The following is a 21,975-nucleotide window of genomic DNA, read 5'->3' on the forward strand; positions in this document are numbered from 1 at the left end:
GGCATTCCTGGATGGAAACAAATGCAGAAAAATTCTCTGGCATAAGGCAGGTCTGCATATGAAGAAAATCCTAGCAGAATATTAATCTGAATAGGAAAATTAGTTTCAATACTTGAGGATATTTACTATTCTTCTCTGCTCCCTCATTTTGGTTGGGAATAGCATTTTGCGAAGGACAATGCACACTGAGTAGTTTGCATTGAATTACAGAAGGACTCGAGTTAGAAGGTACCTTCAAGGGCCATTTAGTTCACCCCTCCTGCCATAAGCAGAGACAATTTCAACTAGATCAGGTTGCTGAGCACCCCATCCAGCCTTACCTTGAATGTTTACAGAGATGAGGCTTCTACTACTTCTCTGCACAACCTGTTCCAGTGTTTCACCACCCTTATTGTAAGAAAGGCCTTCCTTATATCTAGTCTGAATCTATCCTCTTTTAGTTTAAAACCACTAGTCATTGTTTATCCTAAAAGGCCCTGCTAAAAAAGTCTGTCCCCATCTTTCTTGTACATCCTCTTTAAGTACTGAAAGGCTGCTAGAAGGTCCCCCCAGAGCCCACTCTTCACCAGGCTGAAAAACCCTTTTGCTCTCAGCCTTTTCTTATGGAAGAGGTGCTCCCTCTGTTCCCCTTGAACATTCTATTACATTTTGTGGTACATCTTGATAAAATGATTTTATTTCTCAATGTGGGAAATCGTTTCCTATAAAAAGTAACAAGAAAAAGAAAGTAACTAGAAAACAATGAGTAACAAACAACATTTGGACAGAAGAAAACATATACATTAGAATAAAGTTGCTTAGGACAAAAAAGCAGGAGAATTCAATACTGCTGTTAATTATTTTGCTATTCATGCCTTGAGCCAAAGTGGGTGGAATTATGTATACCTGTTTTTCATTTGCCTTATCCTTTCAGCCATTTGACAGTAGATCTGGGAGGAGTCAAGGTAAATGTTGATGATAACATAGCACTTTGTGAAAAAGGTACACTTTGTGAAAAAGGATAACTTACCTTCTGCCCTTCCTTCTTCCCTTTCCTCCCTCTGGAACAGTCAAATTAGAGTTGTTTACAATTTCAGGACAGAATATGAAAAGACATGAGAATGCAGCCTTCAGAATCTTGATTAATTAACATGCATAAAGTACATTGCTCATGGAAGTCCTATAAATGTTTCTTACTGTCACTATCCAGGCAGGTACAGTCAGTGAAGTTAGTACTGCAGTTTAGAAGGCTGGGGAGATCTTTTCTTTTAATCTCTGGTTTACTGAAATCAACGATTCAAACATCTGGATAGCAGGAATCCACACACTCTATCTATTTCTCATATTCAAAACTGTGGGATTGGTAGAAAGGAATTTGCCCGAAAACTCATGCCACTGACCTTGGCAGCCTTTCTGTTTGCTTATTTGAGGTTTTCTATGGCAATTAGACACTGAATTATTAAAAAGTAAAAAAGTTTATCAGCAACAAACAGAACATGCATCAGTAGCTGTGGTGTCTGAAGTTGACTGTTTTCTCAACCTAAAAAAGTTTATGCAAAGAATGCTCAAACCTGAACCCTGTCTTTTGTTGTTGGCCCATAGATCAGTCTGTTCCTGATTTAAAATGCATGGCTAAGTTTAAAACTTTAGTAAGGGCAATCTCTGAATAATCCTTTCAGGATTATTGTAATTAAGGGACTAATCCTTAGATGCTTCTTAATTTGTGTCCATTTTAAAATAGAGTGCCACTTCTTTCATCACAAAAGAGTGAAGAAGAGGTGAAAATGACAAAGGTTTAAACATTAACAGCCCTTCCTGTCACCTCATGCATCTGAGCGATACAAACAGCTGGAATATTTAAAACCAGGAGCCACTAAAACAAAACCAAACCACAGAAAACCTTCCTCCCTGCCCCGCCCCCCCCCCCAAAAAAAAAACCAATAAATAAATAAATAAATAAATCCCAAAACCAAGATTTTAAATATGGAGAAAACGGTTGATGGTAAAATACGTCCTGTGTAGATATAAGGCAAATACAACTTAAGGATATACGTTTTAAGCTACCAACTTGTGAGCTGTCTTTGCATGAACCCTCAAGTGCCTGTCTGCATAAACACTATAATAAGAAATTTTCCTTCTCCCCTTTAGAAGTCTGTCTTAACATCAGTGACAGAAGTTTTTCTGATCACTCCAACATTCATAGAGTCTTATCTTGTTAACATGGGAAGAAGAATTGGACAAGCAGGCCAACCTGAGTTTTAAAATTCATCCAAGAGGTAGGTGTTAAAGTAACTGAACCAGTGATGCACATGAATGAAGCTTCATGATCTAATGTAAAAAATGTTGAGATTAAAAACAGGTGCCGTTACTGTGGTGCACAATCAGTGAAATGAAACAAGGTAGTATTGCTGGGCTAAAACACCTGTCAGCAGCATACTACCTATACCTCTTAATCAACTGTCATTTTTTAATGAGCAGTCATTCCCTCTGCTTTCAACCGGCCTGCCCTAAACAATGTAAAGGAGGAGGCAGGAAAACTATGACAATGCTACTAGGCTTGGATACTGAACATCTCAGTTTTGTTACTACCAATGTAGATCTTGGGAAAGACACAGACCTGTGTGCTTCTGGTTCTGCATCTGTAAATGAGAATATTTGCAAATGTTTACAAAGGAGTTACAGAAAAAACACTCGGGGAGTTGTCATTATGAGTAGAAAATATTGTCATTATGAGTGACAAACAAACAATCATGCAGCTGGTTCTGTGTCGCAATTCTGTGAAAGCACAGCCCTGGAAGCTGTATGAGTTGGAATAGGGGCATAAGCAAGACTTCAAAACAGGGTGAGAAATCATTAGGGGACATGTGAAAAAGGCTCACTTTTTTATACCCTTTGGAAATAGCATAGACTTTTTTTTTTTTCTCCCTGAAACATGTAAGTATTACAAAGATACCATGCTGGATTATTTGGCAAGCCTTCAGAGGCAGGTGTTCAACATGTAATTATCCGACAGACTCCATAAGAATGATTGCTCCATGATACACATTTATCTTTAATCTAATATAGTTTACAGAGTTGGGGATTTTTGTTGTTGTTGTTGGTTTTTTTTCCTTCCCTGTGACAAATTACATTGTGCTTTATGGAAATGTAACATTTTGTATGAATGGCTGAGAGCAGCCATGTTGCATAGTAATGAGCAAGACAAAGTAGCTCCACTCTTATTTGCAACTGGCTCAGACCTTTCCATTAGCAAATTAAAATCTGTTCAAATTTATTTACTAATATATTAGGAGAAGCTTCAGGCTAACCCCTGTTGACCTGTATTGTATAGCAAACAACTGTAGCAGTGAAAATAATTAATAGAGTGTATTGCACCTCCTGCTTGTTTCTTGATCACACCCAGGGGTCAGCTGGATAGTGGGTTTGCCATCTGCATTCTGTTACAAGGCCACATTTACTTAAAAATTATCAATTATACTTTGAAATGACTTCCTTTAATTGAACTCTCTTTATTCAAGGCATCTGAAAGAATGTACATTAAAACCTTTTTAAACTCTAAAAGTAACTTTCTGTACTACCTGCACATGCAAAATGAGTAAATATGCAACAGCAACTACTAATTACATTAGTTAATATCATGCTAGTGCCACTGAGGTGGAAAGTATTGCAATAAACTTTCTGTTGTCTACTATCCTACTATAATGAGCATGAAACATAACTGGTGTCCATTAAAAAGTTTAGTATGTTACCACTCAGAGAAACATGGGCTGCTAATGAGAATGCACTCTGCAATATGTGGGAGTCCATTTTAGATGAGCAGATGAGAATGCTGAATGTTGCTGACCCCTGCTTCCCTTCATCACAAATGACCGTGGTGAGCCTTTTCTGGTTGGAAAACAGTTACCTCTAGTAACTGTTGAGGTCGTAATCTAATTTTTAAAGGAGAAGCTGATTACGAGACAAAGAAAGATAAAGGAAAAAGGTTGTGAGGAAAAAAATGCAGTTTCCAATTCCACAAGCAGTGAATGACTGAAGTTTAGATGCCAATAAAGTAAATGCTGGGCATATGCACATACATCTTTTACGTCAATACAAATAGGTACAGTAAAAGCTGTCACATGGTGATCAGCTGGTAAGTCTTAGCCCTACACAAATGGTACAATTTTTAAGACTGAAGTCTATGTGCCACTTTAACATGTCAATGAAATATATTTACACACGCAAAGAGCCCCAGGGCTAAGTGGTACTGATGGTGCCTCTTACAGTGGCAGAAAACATACACTCCACACATGCAGTTTATGCTGGCTGAAGCATGAACACGGATTTAGACAGCTACAATCTAAACCATGAGAGAACACATCTGTGGATCTGCAGAGCTGCACTAAGGGGAAAATACAGGGTAATGGCAGTGCCTGGGTATATGAACAGGTTTTCTGGATATGCTAAGAAGTTTTGCACAATGAATGTTTATTATTATATGAATAAAGACAATCGTGTCATTTTGGAGAACACACAGATCTAGACAATTTACTTAGGTTTTGATAAATTGATTCTTGTTTAAAAGCAAACAGCAAATAAATGTTCTAGAAGTAATATAATCACCAAATATGTTTAGAAAAAGATTTTTAACAATTTTATTATCATTATTTCTACAAACTTAAAAACTTCCGTGAAATAATCAGAAAATCTCGTCTGACTACGTAATTCTATTGTAACGTATTTCATCCATGCAAATACTGGGATACCGGCGATTACGAATCGCTGTTGACCTCTTGTGGCCACGTTTCAGGATTGCACGCAAAAGCCTAAAATTACCAAGGAAGCTGCTGAAACGCTCCCCGTAACCTTAAAAGGGGCAAACCCGAAACAATTTCTGCATCATAACACTGGAATATAAACTATAAATTCTTAACAAGTGCGTTTAAATTACCTTAAACAGTTCAATATTAAAAACGAATCAACCATTCAGAGTACAATTATTCGGTTTAGGGGGAATTTTGGATGGAATATTCAGATCAGTAATTCCTAACTTTTTTTGACCATGAGCATTTGTCAATCTTTAATATTTATTGCAGGTAATGGATTTAATATAATGAGCTTAATTTGACTACAAAAAAAGGAAGCAAAAAAATTGCATCCAAACACATCTTTTCTTAGCTGAGAACAAGCAGAGATGGGAAGAGAGCAGAGGCAGAAGTGTGAGGGAATAGGTGCACAGACAGCCAAGATACTCTCCGCCTTGCACTGCTGATAGCCGGTCACTTACAGGATATTGGTTAGCTTTCTTGAGATAATTATACTGTAGTGATGAAAGTGAATTTCTGCTTCCACATCCATGAAGTCTAATCCAGTGCACAGATCTGTATGTGACCACGGTTACATGAGGCTGTCCTCTTGCAGTGGAGCACAACTTTGCTGCCGTTGCAGCTACGCTGACAGAGCCCTCTTGTGGAAATACAGCGCATGCTAGCAATGAAAAATTCTGTTGATGTATCTACGCTCTTTTCCTGAATTATAGAATCTCAGAATAAGCTAGGTTGGAAAAGACCTTTAAGATCATCAAGTCCAACCTTTACCACAGGACTGCCAATTATATTCAGAAAGCATAATTTGTCAGCATATATTGATGCTATATCAGGTTTGCATGCCTTTTCAGACTCCTACATCACCTGGAACACATGATTTCTTATACCACGCAACAGCTATTCTAGAAGATCTTGCTCATTTAGGTGTGACATTACAAATATCACTGCCAGCAGCCAGCTCTTTTTTTCCCCTCAAAAGGTAAAGAACAACAATGACCAAAAATATTAAAAATAGATATAACAGCGTGATGTTTCCTCTATTAAGTATTCAGCTAACCAAGAAGTAACAATTAGCAGCAGGAATACAAAGGCAGTCAGTGATGTGGTATGTAATTACTATGCCCAAGGTCTCATCTGGAAAGCAGTGAAACCAATAGCCATCTTTCCATTGATTTCAACAGTCTGAGACGAGTTCTATTGTTTTACTTACATGGCAGTCTTCACCCTTCCCAAATGGCAAACACAGATAATTATTTACTTATCATTAGTATTACTATTGTGTTTGAACTTGTTAATTTCTTGAAACAAAGCTTGTGAGGTTCAGTGTTGTTTGTTTTGAAGGCCAAGGGGGAGAGAAGGAAGATGAGGAATAAAAGAAGGAAGAAACTGTTTACTTTCAGTACCTAAATTCAGCATTTGGGCATCTTCACAGGAAAGATAACCTAAAGAAGCTGTTATTAAGAAATTATTCCTTCTGGAAACTCTACAAGCTCAAGCTTCTTGTACTAATGATCACTCAGAATACTACTACTGAGATGATTTCTCTGCTTGAGGATTTGATTGATGTCCTTGAAGAGGAACACATTTTGGCTGCTCTTCTGTTAAGCTGATAGAACAAACCTCATTTTTGCATCATTTCAGATCAGGGTGTTCTAAGTCTCTGCTAGCACTGTGCTATAAATAAGAACATTTAATTTTCCCTTCATAGCCCCAGTCACCACACATATCTAATGCTAACCTCTAAGTTAAGAGTACCTACTTTTTTTTTTTATGGCAACTTTCTATACAAATCTGTTCAGATCACTATTTTAAGGCTCATCTTTCTTTACCTTTGCAACACTGGCGTCTCCAACCATTATGCAGGGCACATAGAAGTAGGGATGCTGAAAGTAGGGGAGTTGAAACACTGAGCAGATACATCACCTGACAAACTTAATAGAAGATTAAGGTCTTGGCTGATGCCTCTAATACATGACATTTGGATGGTCACCTGCCCAGCTGTCCCTTCCTATTCGGTTCAGACAGGTTCCATTTCTTTTCCTGTTCTTTTCCTTTTTGGAAAGCTTCCCTCTTCTCCCTTTTTTCTTTTATCTTTCTTCTTCTTGGGCTTCAAAACTAAAATCTAACACTGGTTAAGACCTGAAGAGGTATAATGATAATGAAAATAGGAAGAACTGGCAGAGGTTAATTGTCCTTACTTCTCAGAAGTAGGAAGACTGACTGAGTTCTTTGTCTACCTAGTGAACTGATGCTCATACAATCATTTACTTTGATAGGGTTCAGGAAATCATAGAATCATATATAATAATAGAACAGTTTGGGCTAGAAGGGTCCCTTAAAGGTCATCTAGTCCAACCCCCTGCAATGAGCAGGGGCATCTTCAACTAGATCAGGTTGCTCAGAGCCCCATCCAGCCTGACCTTGAATGTTTCCAGGGGGCATCTATAACCTCTCTGGGCAATCTGTGCCAGCGTTTCACCACCCTCATTTTAAACAATTTCTTCCTTGTATCTAGTATAAGATAGTAGGAATCTACATTTTTAAAGTTTAAAACCATTACCCCTTGTCTTATTGCAACAGGCCCTGCTAAAAATTTTGTCGTCATCTTTCTTATAGGCCCCCTTTAAGTACTGAAAGGCCACAATAATGTTTCTCCAGAGCCTTCACTTTTCCAAGCTGAACAACTCCAACTCTTTCTTGCAATACCCAATTTACCTTTTCCAGCATGATACAAATAATACAAAAAGAAAATTGCCCCTCATTGGAATTTACAGGCTGCTTAGATGCAGACAGTTGGTACCTAATCCTACAGTGCCAGTTATAATGACAGAAGCCCTCTGGTTTTTATCTGCAATCCAATGAATACTCAAAATTCTACCAGTTTTTATACCAACATGCTGGTACACTGATGAAAAGAGATTACAAAGACACAGAGAGGCAAAGATATGCCTGTCTGTGATTGCATAAACTATTCCATTTTGAAAAATACATTGACATGAGCCTTTCAAGGGCAAGTTTGCATGCATTTTTAGCAGTTCACAAATCATTGCCCTACAGCAGCTCGTCTACAAAGCCCACTCAGGAACTCTGGAGAAAATAAAAGTGAACCTACAGACTGATCAGAGGCAGCAAATCACACCTGAAAAGCTAAATTTTTTGAGCTTTCGAAAGGTCTTTCAGTAAGTTCTATGTTTCTCATTGCCACTCCAGCTTGCAAGCCCATGGATCCATTTAAAAATGGAATAATTTTGGAAGGGATTTTTGAATGAAGTGTCAATATTCTGACTTTCTTCATCAGTGTAGTAGTAAGAAAAAGAAATGAACTTCATGCTCCATATATCAACAGCTAGCACCAACATGGGAGTGAAAGAGACAATATTTTAGAAGTAGAGATTCTAGATGACTTTCTGTATTTTTACTTTTTCTAAGAGTTTCTTAAATCATTCAAATTTGAATAAAAATTGTAGTGTTATTAAATGAACAGTTATTCTGTGAATAGGATGGAGCAGAATGACAGAACAGAACACTGCATTCAGGCATCAAAAGTGGACGGATGTTCAAAAAAGCTTAAAATAATGGCTATTCTTTGGGGGCGGGGGGGTGTCCTACTGAAAACTGACTACTGAATGAAGAGGCGTTTTAAAAGTGAATGACCATGAAGCATAAAATACTACCTTTGTTACACAATTCATACATGACTTTGGATTGAACAGAATTTGTACTGAATACCTCAGTATTCAAACATCTACTTAGGACAGGGTCATTACTCAAACACAGTGTCAGGAGTGGGCTCTGGCTCTATGCTACTGTCACATTACACATAAATATTTGTAATAAGGTACCTCGAAAAACATATCCAACTGTTTCTTTAAACTTGCAGCTTTTTTAATCTCTTACCTCCAAACACTTTTCCTCTGGCTTAAAGATTTCAGAAATCTGGTGGTTTTGACAATCAGGAGCTATCATTACATGATTTCACACATTGCTTTGGTCTTGCCATTTTTTTGTTTCTTTTTGCTGTGTTTAATTAAATAAGATTCTACATATATGTGGCAAGCCTATCTTACCGTTACTAGAACTGAATCAGCACTACTGTCATTAGCTTTGGATGGAGACCAATATGAATTAACTCCAAGGAAAACCTTGAAATATTGATCACTTGTTAAATATATCAGTATGTTTTGTGCTTAAAAAGTAAAAGATAATCCAGATACTCCCTTTTCTACTTTTATTTCCCACAAAAGAGCAACTGCTAAGTTTAATGTGATGTATAACTGCCTTTTACACCTCTTCTCAAACAGATGGCATGGACCTTAGTGAAAATTTATCTGCGATTGATTACATACTACCTTTGCTGAAAGCTTATTTGGAGAATGACTTCATTTCATGATAGATGACATAAAAAAAATGCAAACCTTTGCCCCAGTGGCCTGATCTCCTGAACAAGAGATGAGGCTCTAAATTCTGAATGAGGCCTCTGTCAGCATGGGAGATGTCACTGCCTGCAAATTCTGTAATGAGAGCCCATTAGAAAGAAACATAATGGCATAAATCAGGATTACCCCATTTATGGTCTATGAGGCATCTATGATTCTTGAAGTTCTAAAATGATGAGAATGTGCCTACAGTTTTCAATCACTAAAGTGTTCCCTGCTATCTTTAACAGAAGTATCTTCATTGCAGAGGAGACTTAGACCACTTAAATTGGCTATCCACTATTCCTTACAGTCCCAGGACTATCTCCAGTGTGTGTGAGAAATATTATTGACACTTGCTGCCCCTTCTTTATGTTAGTGCACAGCAGCTAGCATGTGATTGCCAACCTACTTCACTGCAGTGCACTGAGTAGTTCTGGAGGTGGGGTGAGGACAATATGCCAAGCATGCATGTCCCTTGCAGCTGTAACAGCTGCATAAGGAAGAGAGTTTTGAGCTTAGACAGAAATCTAAGAGTTCTAAGAAGAAGATTTAGGGCTTACAGATTTTGTAGCAATATGATCCCAACCTCCTTTAGGTAAAAAAAGTACAATGCAGCAGGAATCAAGTGAAAGATATTGGGAAATTTAGATGGTGCATGGATTTTAATTCCGCAGGTCAGTTGGAGGACCTCATGTACAAGAGCAGTATGAGTACAGGACCTTACTATATAGTCAGAAATAGAAGCACTGTACATGCCCACATTTTTTTTCCTCCATCCCTCTTATACTAACTGGTTTTATTGTCTTTGAAATGGAAAAGAAGGGAAATAAGAAACACCCACTCCACTGTCACCTTTTTCTTATGGTGTAACTTGGTAGTTTATGTTAATAGAAGCCTGTTCTGGATAATTCTGATTTCAACACACACAGTTATAGATATCAGATTTATATTCTAATTCAGTGAGGCTTGCTGCTGGATTTGGGCCTAGCACATTTGTTCTTTATCCTAGGCTCTTTGCAGCTGATGATCCAAAAATTTACACTAAGCACTAAATCCTAGTTAATAAATAGATTACAGAGAACTCAGTGAATTCACAGGAAAATTATTTTGCTCATGATCAGAGGTGCAGAATTAAGATACGAAGCTTCCCTACAACATTTAATTCCATCTAACGATAAAACAGAAATAAAAAAAAAAAAGAAAGGAAAAACAGCTTAGCTATATATCAAACATACCTTCACCCTTTAACACCCGGCTTTGCAAGGTATTAAATGGTTCAGTTTCATATTTCAAGGCTTATTTACTCACTTACACATATTCTGTTAATGAGAAGCAGAAACCACTACATGTTTAGTAAGCTTCAGCTGCAGCTCAGGAGAATAGATAATTTTTTTTTAAACTCTTCTTACAAAGCCTGCTTGCATCCAGCTGGGCCACTGTTGAGCTACCACATATTTGATCACCATAGCTCAGAAAGTTTCTCTCCTTATGAGCATGCACATCTTGTCTGTAGCACAGATCTTCAGCCAGAACCACATTATAGAGGCACATCCAAACCCTGTACACATTTAAATACCACTTCTGCAACACAGATTTGAAGCCAGACAAAAATCAGTCTGTACTCAAATGGATAATTGTGTGATGGACACAAATTATCTGAGCCCAATTTATAGGCAAGCCTGCTGCCCATCTCCCCTCCTCAAAGCAGAACAATTGTACTTTTCTTAACATGAAGTTGCAATTAGGAATCCCTAAATCACATGACTCTGGACATACGCCACTATATCTATCTAGGCTCCAATAACACAGAGTACCTTTAAACAACTGAATACACATCTGTATTACTAAATATCTAAAGCTACCAGCTCTTTAAAAGCGTCCAGTTGTAATTTAACAACTTGTTCTGCACATTAAACTAGATTCAACTGATCATATCTCAGGGCTGCAATTTAATGAATATTTATTTTCTTTTAAAGGAATTGCAACATGGTATAGCCATATGCACATCAACACTGCTGCCTTTTGGGCCTTGTTAGAAATGCTGGCTTTCCATTCTTGGGAGAGTGCCCAATGTTCCCTTATAATTTCAGTTCTTGAGTACAGTATTTTTAGTACTCCAGAGACCAGTTATCTTCCATTTTCTGTAATAAGGACAGCAAGCAGCTACAGAGTGAGTTAAGTTTATATAGTATAATAAACATATTATATATATATCACTGATTAACAGTAATGACAGAATTTGTATTTTTTAACTGCCACTGAAGTCTATATTCACCTCACCTTGGTGTGATATAGTATTTTTGCTACAGAGTTTACTACCTTGTTTCTATTTGAACAATTCCAAAGTTTAGAGTTTCTGTGTCAAGTTGTATTTTGGCATACTGTATTAGCTAGATGTCACAAATCATGGAAACAAGTTATTAAAAGACAACAGAACACGAGAACAATTGTGATAGGACAAGTGAGAACACAGGACACAAGTGTACATTTCAGTTTGAAGAGATGATGAAAAGTCTGGATTCCCTACAACAGAAGAATTTCTTTTCCACACCCTAGACAAAGTAGCTTATTTTGGGCAAAAATGGCATTGTTCCTGGCCCCTCATATGTAAACTCAAATGCATTGCTGAAGATTTGCAGCAGATACTAAACAGTTTCAGAACATTTCTTACAAGTACCCTTTGTCTTCCTGTTTGCAAACTACCTCATTTGAAATGCTGTCACATGAATTAGTGATATAGAACTAACAGTAATTTACAACAAAATCGGCATTGTTACAGGTGTATGAAAACAAAAGCATTACTCTAAAAGCAAAGGAGTATTCTATACAACATGAAAAAAATATTACTAAATAGAAATAATTAAATTAAAAAAATGACTGCAAAATATAATGCTGTGTCTGGTATCCCTGTTTCATCTATTGACATGTCTCATGTTTTATCTGGTCTACCCGAATGTCAATAGTCATACTACCTGTTCATAACACCTACAATCACTCTGCCTAGGAGCTGGCTTTGCCTGTGTGGGATAATGAAGGGGCAAACATGAATCCTCTCCTAAAGAAATGGACGTAACCCTTGACTGAAGTAACTGTAGTAATTCACAAATATGCCACTAGATGGCAAGGGATGATTGCGTTAGGCGTCTCATACACATCTTAACAACCGTAGGAAAGCAGTCAATAAGAACAATCAAATTACAATCACTGGAAAGCGGAAGGCACATTTACGAAAATCATTTATGAAATCCAAAGTTCCTTTTTTCAACACTGAAAATAGTTTTAAAACTGTTTCCTTTCTCTGTCTTTCAACTTGGTAGGGCTTTCTGACACACAAGGGTTCTTTTCCTGAGCAGTTTCTGGGGTTTTTTGTTTATTTGCTTTAAATAGTGGGGAAAAAAGCAAATAGAGAGCATTTTCTCATTTTTTTAAATATACTTGGAATAGTTTGGAAACTAACTGTTTAATAAGAAAGGAATGGACCCATGTTTATATTTCTTTTTGTGGAAGGACCTGAGTCAAAAGCTAGAGACTAACAATTGTATTCAAGAATAGGAACACAAGAATATTCTTACCTGTCCATTGACATTCCTTGTCTGATTCTTATACCACCATTTTTTTTGCCAGTGGAGGAAATCCGTCCAGTTTTGGCCAGTTCTGAAGTGATGACCAATCAGGTAAAATCTTTAGAATTTAGGAGAGAAATGCCCTATAAAAATATCAGGTAACAGAATTACTGAATAAAAAGAATTTTTATAAATCCTATAGAGCAAATATTTCAACAAGATCTGGGCTAGAGTCTATACTAATCCAAAGTAAGTGCTTTGCTACCACCTGTATGCTAAAACAGGTACTACACAAATGCCTGCGTTGCACTGAATTACAAACCGGTATACTTAACTGTACAAAGTGACCAGCAATGCTACCAAATCACAATTCTCTAATTACACAGTATCTACAGTAATGTAATGGTCAGATTTAGAATACTGACACACACAAGCAGGATGTTTAAATTTATATATATAAAACCAGAAATTAAATAATATTTAACAGTGAAGCCTATCACAAAGAGCATGGTTATAAGTGAAACAAGGCAGAGTCATATTTGCTAAAAAAACAAAACAGTGAATTCAGCAAAGTTAAGGCAAGATTCCTTCAAATGAGTTTAGGGATGAAGTCAAGAAAAAATCATGAGGAAAAAAACTTGACTGGATGACAGCTGTGAAGGAGAAAAGTTTCTCATTGAAGCACTCAGGCCAGTATGGAAAACATCCCTTATAGACAAGTAAATGAAACTTCGTTCCCAGACTGTAATGGGCTGTTGCTAGACCACTTCCCAAATCTTTTACCTGCAGAATTGAAGCAGCTATATTGCTCTATGTCAAAGATGCACAAATACCACTGTTGAAAGGAACAACAAGGACGGAGAGAGTACATGTGAAAACTTGGAAGCAGTAAGTACCCAGGTTAGGAACCAAGAGTGAAACCTTGGTCACATTAAAGCCTCAGGGAATTTTGCCTTCAGCACCATGGCTTTCAAAATTTCGTTGTCTGCAGTGTGACTGACCTTTCTCAAAGTCTGTCCCTGCCTGTGTCTGCTACTTTTTCTTCAGATAACATCTTTGCTGTATATCATGTCTGTTAGGAGGCATTAGCATTTAACAATGAAAAAGCTCCTCAAACTGCTGAAACCATGCTCTTCTAGCAAAGAATAACATTTTCTACACTCTGTGAATTTGAGTGACAGACAGTACCATGGTACAATGCGTCTGTTCATGAACATTTACATCATTTATACCCAACCCTTCATCTTCCAGCAGCAGTTAACTGACTCAGTGACTAAAGAGTAATACAAGACCCTCTATGACAGTGACAAGTGATAACCAACCTTCTGAGAGCCCTTCCCATGTGCACTTCTATGCTTGTTTAAAGAAGATCATGAACATTATCACATCTTCAATACAAATCCATTGCTGCTAGATTATTTGAGATAAACCTTGAAGGCCAAATAGAAATAAGTCAGCAGAGAATACAGCTCTGTTTTCGGAAAAGTAGGGGTGTCTTTCTGGCTTTATCTGAGTCCATGATACCTGTCAAATCAACTTCAACACTACCGGGATTTTACTAATTGCTTCACTTCAAATGTCTTAAAACATCAACTACTCAAAGGAAGTTGAGTTGACAGTGGTCTGTTCAGCTTACTGTGAAGAGACAGGATAAGTTGTGGGAGTACGTGCTCTAAATTGCTGAAGAAGATAAAATTATTAACTTATTCATGATTAGCCAACTCCTTGTTTCCTTGTATTCTGGTTTCTATTTACAGCATGAAATGCTGCAGTTTTGTGTGTTTATATATGTATAATATGCATTCGCAGAAATTAACATAGGCAAGCCTTTTTTCCATGGAGCATTAGGTTCAGTTAACTAATTCTCTCTGCTCAAACACTGATGCCCTGAAGTACACCAGAAACCAAGCCCAATCCTGGCAGCTGCAAGAGCAGCAGAGGCAACCTGGTCCAAGGGGGGAATAAAGCTACCTGTGGTGTGCTTTTCCAAATCGGGGTCCAACACCACAGTTCATCAAGGGGTTTCTTCCCTCAGATATTTGGTGTATATTTGAAGACTTGACAAAGGCACTACTGCTGTCAAACACCAGAAATTCTAACCCTGTAAGTCCAGTCTTGACTCAAATCTTTGCTGCCTTTTCTATTGTCACCACTAATGATACATCACAAAAAGCTGGCCCATTTCTCACTGGATGTGTATTGTGCTCAAGTTAATGGAGGACTTAAGTTGACTAAGAAGATTTATATGTATTACATGTGTACATCTATTACACTTGCTTTAAGATCTATGAAAGTCTTTTTCAGTAATTAATGTTAAAAGTGATAATTTTTCCACACTGATGTATTTGGTTTATACCACTTGAATCAAATATGCAGTTCATGCTTCAATTGCCTGAGCTTGTTTTAAAACAAAGCAAAAAAAATCAAGCAAAGTTTCATTTCAAAACCTGTCTCCATATGAAAAAAAACAACAGCAAAGGAAAAAAAGTCTGAATAAAGAATGTCTGCAAAATATCAGAAAATAACTGGAGCACAGGTGTCTGAAAAATAGAGATAAGTAGCAAAAAAGGAATTATTTATCAATAAACTGAAAAGCAACCTATAATGAAGGCTGAGACTCTCTATACATGCCCAGTTTTGCAAGAAGGATAGAAGGATTCACAGTAAACAATTAATTGAACAAATAGGAAAGCGTAAGGGTTTTTTTTTTTTGTTTGTTTAAGACAACTCTATTATTCTCAGAGTAAAATTAATGTAAAATTCTGATTAAAGTCTGGTTTCTTAACCCATACCACTGCAGAGAACTCAAATCACTATTTATTATTATTAAAAACAAACAAGTTGGAAATAAAAAATCTGTAAGATAATAATAGGAATCACAGAAATGAAGGTGGAGTTTATACTACATGTGTATTTAAAAGTTAAGAACATATCATGACGTAAGTATATATAATGAAAATTATTGCCATATCCTACTCAGTAGTTACCGAGTAGTGCAAAATGTCTTACCATTTACTGCCTTATATATGTTTTATATTTAAAATACTCTGGACTCTTCCGATTTCCCAATTAGTAGTAGTTTTACTTAGTTACAAGAAACTGAAACTTGTTTTGTTTACCTATAACATTACATAAACTGTAGTTATATTTAAGTCTTTTGCAATGAAAAGCATTTAATCCCAAATGTTAAGAAAAATTCTCTCAAAAACATTAACTTTAAAATTTGTTTACAGCTGTTGAACAGAACTTGGAGACATTAACTTTCAACCCTGAAAAAAAACCCTCACTTTTTATTTAAATTAAATTTTCATGGATTTAAAATCCAATTTAAATATTAATGACAAATGCACTCCTTATTTAGGGAGAAACGCATGCATTAGAAAACATACTGATTAAATTCAATGTGGGTTTAATGGAAACAGGTAAACACTTGATTAGTGGCCAGTAAGAACCTGTTTTAATTTACATTAAAACCACATCTCTTTGAATTCAAGGTCTAGCTCACTTAACTTTGTGAGCTAGACATAAATAATTTCAGTATTGTTATGCCATTGCTAATGACCTTCAGCAGAATCTTATCACATTCTCACACAGGGTTTATAACTTTAACCTTAAAGAAGTTAAATGCAAAACATTGAAGAGAGATTTATTTTTTTGTTGCATACTTCATTTCTAAATCATTCACCTTAAATTATCAGTAACTGTTTCCTCAGAGTTCTTGGCTCAGAAATATCTCTTGGTTTCTCAGAAAGCCTGGTTTAACACAGGAGATTTGCAGATAACAGAGATTTAGTAACAATGAATTTAACATGTCACTTTTCAGTCAAAGCCATGCAGCATGCAAACCACGTCAACCAGTTAGAAATCTACCTGAGCATGTGAACAGTCAATCACAACTGTCATTAATTTACTGCATATATCAGAAATAACCTGAAAATGAAAATGATTTGGCAAAAAGGAAATTCAAGCCAAGAAACACTTCAGAGTCATCACTCAGGGAGTGCAAAGTTAGTGGGTGAACATGTATTTGCACCTAATCCTTTGGTCTGGTGCAGTCTCCATCTAAGGAGTGCTCATCTACCCAAGCAAGGGAGATGAGCTTCTACTATGCAGGAATAATCAGAAAATGGACAACCAATTGCTGCCATTTTCTCACGTATGTCCAAACATTCACTGTGCCCAGAGCCAGTTCGGAAGTAAATCTTACATGTTCTAGGCTTGAGATGGCATGGACAATTTTCAAAGTGCTTTTGCCAGGTGGAAGTAAAACATACCACGCAGAATGCTTTTCATTTATGGAAGCTGAACTCCATATACTGGGCTGATATTTATCTTATGGTTATAACCATTATTCCTTCATCAAGGGAAAGCTAGAACAAGAAACAAAACACTTAAAATGCAGTAAGAACTCTACATTGTGTTGGTCTGGTAACCAACAGAAAGGTAGCACCATGCAGTGGCAGAGTACACTTGAGAAGTGGTACATTTCCAGACAGACTTCTGGAAAAAAAGAAAGCATTGATGAAATTTAAGAAGGGGGAGAAGCTTCTTAATATTCCAAATGCTGATTTAAGTTCAGCTTTTTGTCTTTATATATCTACAAAATAAAGTCTTAAAAATAGATCTTCCTACCTGTTAATCAAGTCTGGTTTACCCTCAAAAATGGTAAAAAAGCACAACTAGTCAACTGTTCCCAAACTAAACAAATCTTAGTATTTCAGACTCTGAAATGATTGGTATGAACACTATCATCTAGAAGTAGAGAAAGGTTTCATTAAAATAGCTCTTCTTACTAACAGCAGTAGTTCTATCCATCTATAACAGCTCAGATCTTTTTTTTTGTGATAATGGAAACATATTAAACCTAATTAACAGTCATCATAGTTACTAAATTGCATCAGTAAAGTATCACAAGACATCTAGCTGGTTATCCCTTTCAAGAACATATAATGCAACCATTACCATCATCACATGCATGTGTGGCATGCAAATTATATATAAAGCATTTCACAAAACACTAAAACTCCAGGGGAATTATCAGGTTCAGAGAGTTTGGAAGTTCTTACAGTGCACTCCCTCAGTTTGATTACACAAGTGCCTGGGAAGGTGTTCCAGAGTCAGAAAAGTGATGAGATACTCATGCATAGTTATACAGAGCTTCCAGGAGAAAATTAAATCAAGATCTTATATTATCCAACTAATGCTTTATTAATGCCTGGCATCATATTTTCTTTGGTTTAAATTGAACTTTTGTCTTTCCAAACTCTTGGGACTTGAGTTCATTTAAATATACTTGCTCCTCACTGTAAAAGCAAATCAACCAGCAATATGCAAAAGACTAGAAAGTGCTCCAGGCAGTTAACTAAAATGATTCCCTCTCTATGTTTTAAAGGGTGGAGTTAAAACAGAAGATGGAGAAGTTAAAATAGTTGAGCAACCCTTGAAGAAAGGTTTTTTCAAATGCTTTCTTCAAGCATTTAAAAAATTCATATGATTTTCATACCTATTACGTTGTTCAGTCCCAAAGCATATTTTTGATTTACTTAGAAATGATTTCTCATACAATACAGAAGGACTCCTGGGCAGCCTTTTCTCGTTTGGGGGATTAAGACCTTTTGTTGAAGCCTACTGAAGAAAAATCTTTCCAAGAAACAAAGAACTAACTCTGCATTTTTAAACAAAGTGGGCAGCAGTGTGTACCCAATTCCTGAAAAACACGAAATGGGAAAAGACATGTATGTATGACACCTGGCTTGATCTGGGGTGGAAGTAAGCTTTCAGTGCAGTGACACTGGAACAAATAAGCAGTGTATTACAATGACCATGCTGTACCATTCAGCGAGAAACTATCAGTGACCTCAGATGTCAGTCCAGGGAATTTGCCTGGGTAGCACAATGTACTCAGCACTACTTTCCTGTACTGTGCATTCCTTAATGGGAAAAGAGCCTGTTCACTCAGAAAAGCCACAGCGGCAAAGTATGGCAGTGATGCTGCAGCAAGGGAAAGTAGACAGGGAAAAATAAGGTGGGAACTGAGCTGACTCCTATGTTCAAAACATGATGTATGTTAAATCTGGTCTGTTCTCCACCGTTTCAATCCAGGAAAAAGATTAAAAAATCTGTATTGGCAGATCCTGGGTTAAAGAAATGAGTAAAACATCACAATAAGTCAGTATCAGAAGTCTCCTTGATGTTTCCAGGTTCAGAAGTTGTATCAGAAGCGATCACTGTGATTTACTTTGATTTTCATTTGTTTGTTTGTTTGGGTGTGTTTTCTTTGCTTTTTAAGCAAAGAACGGATTCCATAAATCTTTAGACAACTACAGTCTGTGGCTAAAAGGAAGAAATGGATCCAAGTCTCTTGTGTGACAGAGCTTTGCAGACACCCTCTACTGGAATATGTAAATGCTCTAATTTTATTTGGACAATAATTAGTGTAAATATACATCCTGAAAAAGACAAAGTTTAACAGACTAACTACTAGCAGATCTAATAGTAAGAATAAATAAAATAAAACTTTGAATATGTTAAAACACCAAAATGTCTTTTTTTCCTTTTGAACTGCAGATTCTGATTAAATTTTGAAACTTAGCTGTGCCTTTACCCAAACATGGTAACACATTTGAATTCCCATTTATATAAAGATTTACTTTCAATAGAATTCCTCTAAACCCCCTTATCTCACTAATATGAAAGCAGAGAGCATCATCATTTGTTTTCCCAGAAGAAACGTAGAGAGAAGAAACGTAGACCTTATGAATATGCTTAGAGACACAATTTTGCATATTTTTCAGCAAATTAAAGGAAACAGAAAATTTAATTTATAAACCAGTTTTTGGTCCCACTCACAATAATTACTTCATAAATGAGTAATTCCTGTTTTGTTTTACACAATGTATTACGATGCAAAGAAAATTCTACTGTCACACATGCTATCTGTTAAGATCAAAATGAAGCATCACAGTTTTTAATACTGTATGAACACAGAACAGGACATTCAAAGTGAATTATTAGGGCCGGACTTCATTTGTGTGTCAGAAGCCCTGCTTTGTTTCCAAAGGCACTAAAGCAAGTAAAATTCAGTAAGGGAGAACAGGACTTGGTTGCAGAGCCACCCAACTCACAATGCACTATAATACAAGCTGTGACAGTACCAGATCACCACAGAGTGCAAGGACAATAAACCAGAAGATATTTGCATCCATGTGGGACTATTGGATAAAAGCTGAAAAACTCACAAAAATGTGTCAAATTTTATCTTGTAGTTTTGATGGAAATCTCATGAAATAATTTCACAGATGAGTTATGTTCCCTGCTAGATTCAGTGGTGCAGGTCAAGCACACAATGCTCCCTTCTTCAGTATGTGGAAGTATATGAATAGCAAACTGGCTTCAGGCGTTTGTGTTACACAACCTTATGCTCTTTGAGAACGTGACTGAACATATGTACATACATGCATTTAAAGTTATTGTGGTCCACACTTTATTCTGTGCTATGATTTTCATTCTCTGCACCGAATAAGAGACATATTCAGTATCATACTATCAGCTTATACTAGGAAGTCTCAAAATGGACCATTCTTTGTTTCAGTGATACAGACAGCTAACAATCTTGTAACAACCATAGCAGCTGCTGACACTAAAGAACAGTACAAAGAAAACTGTCTAATGCATTTCTAGTTTATCTGAAAGCTGGAAGAAAGAACAGGCAACCTCCTAGAACAAATGGGTTCTCCATGGTCAGCAGCCAGACTTACTTAGGACCAATACTAACGACAAATAATTACATAGATCACAGAGTTATTCAGTGATGTTGAAACATCTTTTCATCATAAAAGTGATAAAAAGGTTATCCTCAGTAGCTTTGTTGCAACAAATAACTGAAACAAGACTTGTGGCAGAGTTGAACATGAGGAACATTCCCATCATACAAGTTAGACCCAATCTCTTTTACCAACACTGGAACAATTTTGTCATACTGGAACTTCTTCAAAATCTCTCAAGTTAAAATGGCACACTTATTTAAACAAAAATGGTGTCACCAGCTTCCAGCAGACCATACGCACTTTCCCAGGCATATCAGTATCAACTCAAACACCTAAAGCTGGAAAGAAATGGCAGACACACATAACTTTTTCTTTTTTTTTTTTTTTTTTTTTTTAGAATGGAAGGAACTGCAGTCAGTTTAAGGTTTCTGACTGACAGCAGGGAGTACTAGGTCTGACCTGAGAGCACCTGATCACGTGTGTAATACAGGGCATAATCTGTATCAGCTAACCCACAAAAATGTGATACTCAAGGATCACAGAGAAAGCAGAACTGATTGCCAGAAAGATACATACAGTCAAGCATGAAAAAAACATCATGAAGCTTGTGTATAGCACACAGAACCTGTAATTAATACCATGTTCAACATGATATCAGTGTTAATAAAATATATGCTGTGTGGGTGTAAAACACAGTGACCTGTGTTTACACAAGTAAAATGTTCTAGGAGTAGAATTCTGTTTCATCTGTGGAAACTGTGCAAGAGTGTCAGGGTTATGGAGGGCAATGAAAAAAAGTTGTGGTAACTAATCCGAGTAAGTAACCATGTCTGAAGGATTTGCAAATTCCTTGTCTTGGGAGATGAGATCAGATCTTCTCGTCCCTGGGTCAGACTCAATTGAAAAAACTACAACAAAATCGTACAGACAACCCCCCCTTAAATATTCTCTGAAGAATTGTAGTTGATTTAAAAGAAAAATAATGTGGAATTATGATGCTTTGATGTCATAGCATCTCTGTAGCCAGATCATGAAGGATGGTATAAATACACATTTTGCACACTTTCAGAAAACATCTTGCGTGACATGATAAAGAAATGTTAAAGCTGGCATGTCACTACAATATAAACAAATGTGGGATATAATTTTTATTACAGAGAGACCTAAGAACATGCATGATTTCTCAAAATCCTTGGTGCTATGAACCTTAGGGATACTTATATTTGACAGCCCCCACCTCTTAAAAGGTTACACCCTTAGTTAAAACAAGAGACCAAATAGCAGGAGAAAAGTTTGCCTTTTCCTTGTAAGTCCATTTATGTTTTCTTGAAAGAGAGCTCATCAAATATTGGCATGTACTTGAACAACTTGGTATTTAACACAGCTTTGCACCAAATTTGGTTGGATCATGGAGAAAATAGGAACCTGTTACAAAGAATCAGTT

General features: G+C 36.7%; 1 long non-coding RNA gene across 4 annotated transcripts in view; it reads right to left on the reverse strand.

The window, feature by feature from the left end:
- LOC136019483 (uncharacterized) overlaps positions 1–21,975 on the reverse strand; it is a 71,566-nt gene that overhangs the window by 25,212 nt on the left and 24,379 nt on the right. For 3 of the 4 annotated variants that reach the window (XR_010614906.1, XR_010614905.1, XR_010614908.1), the window contains exons 1-4: positions 16,973–17,021; positions 16,451–16,518; positions 12,775–12,908; positions 1,010–1,040 (exon numbers count right to left, since the gene is read on the reverse strand). This is a non-coding gene — a long non-coding RNA (uncharacterized LOC136019483). Of the gene's footprint in view, positions 1–1,009; positions 1,041–12,774; positions 12,909–16,450; positions 16,519–16,972; positions 17,022–21,975 lie in introns of those variants that run through there. The other variant, XR_010614907.1, reaches the window with a different exon arrangement.

This window comes from Lathamus discolor, chromosome 9, assembly GCF_037157495.1.
Source record: "Lathamus discolor isolate bLatDis1 chromosome 9, bLatDis1.hap1, whole genome shotgun sequence".
Taxonomy (NCBI): Eukaryota; Metazoa; Chordata; class Aves; order Psittaciformes; family Psittacidae; genus Lathamus; species Lathamus discolor.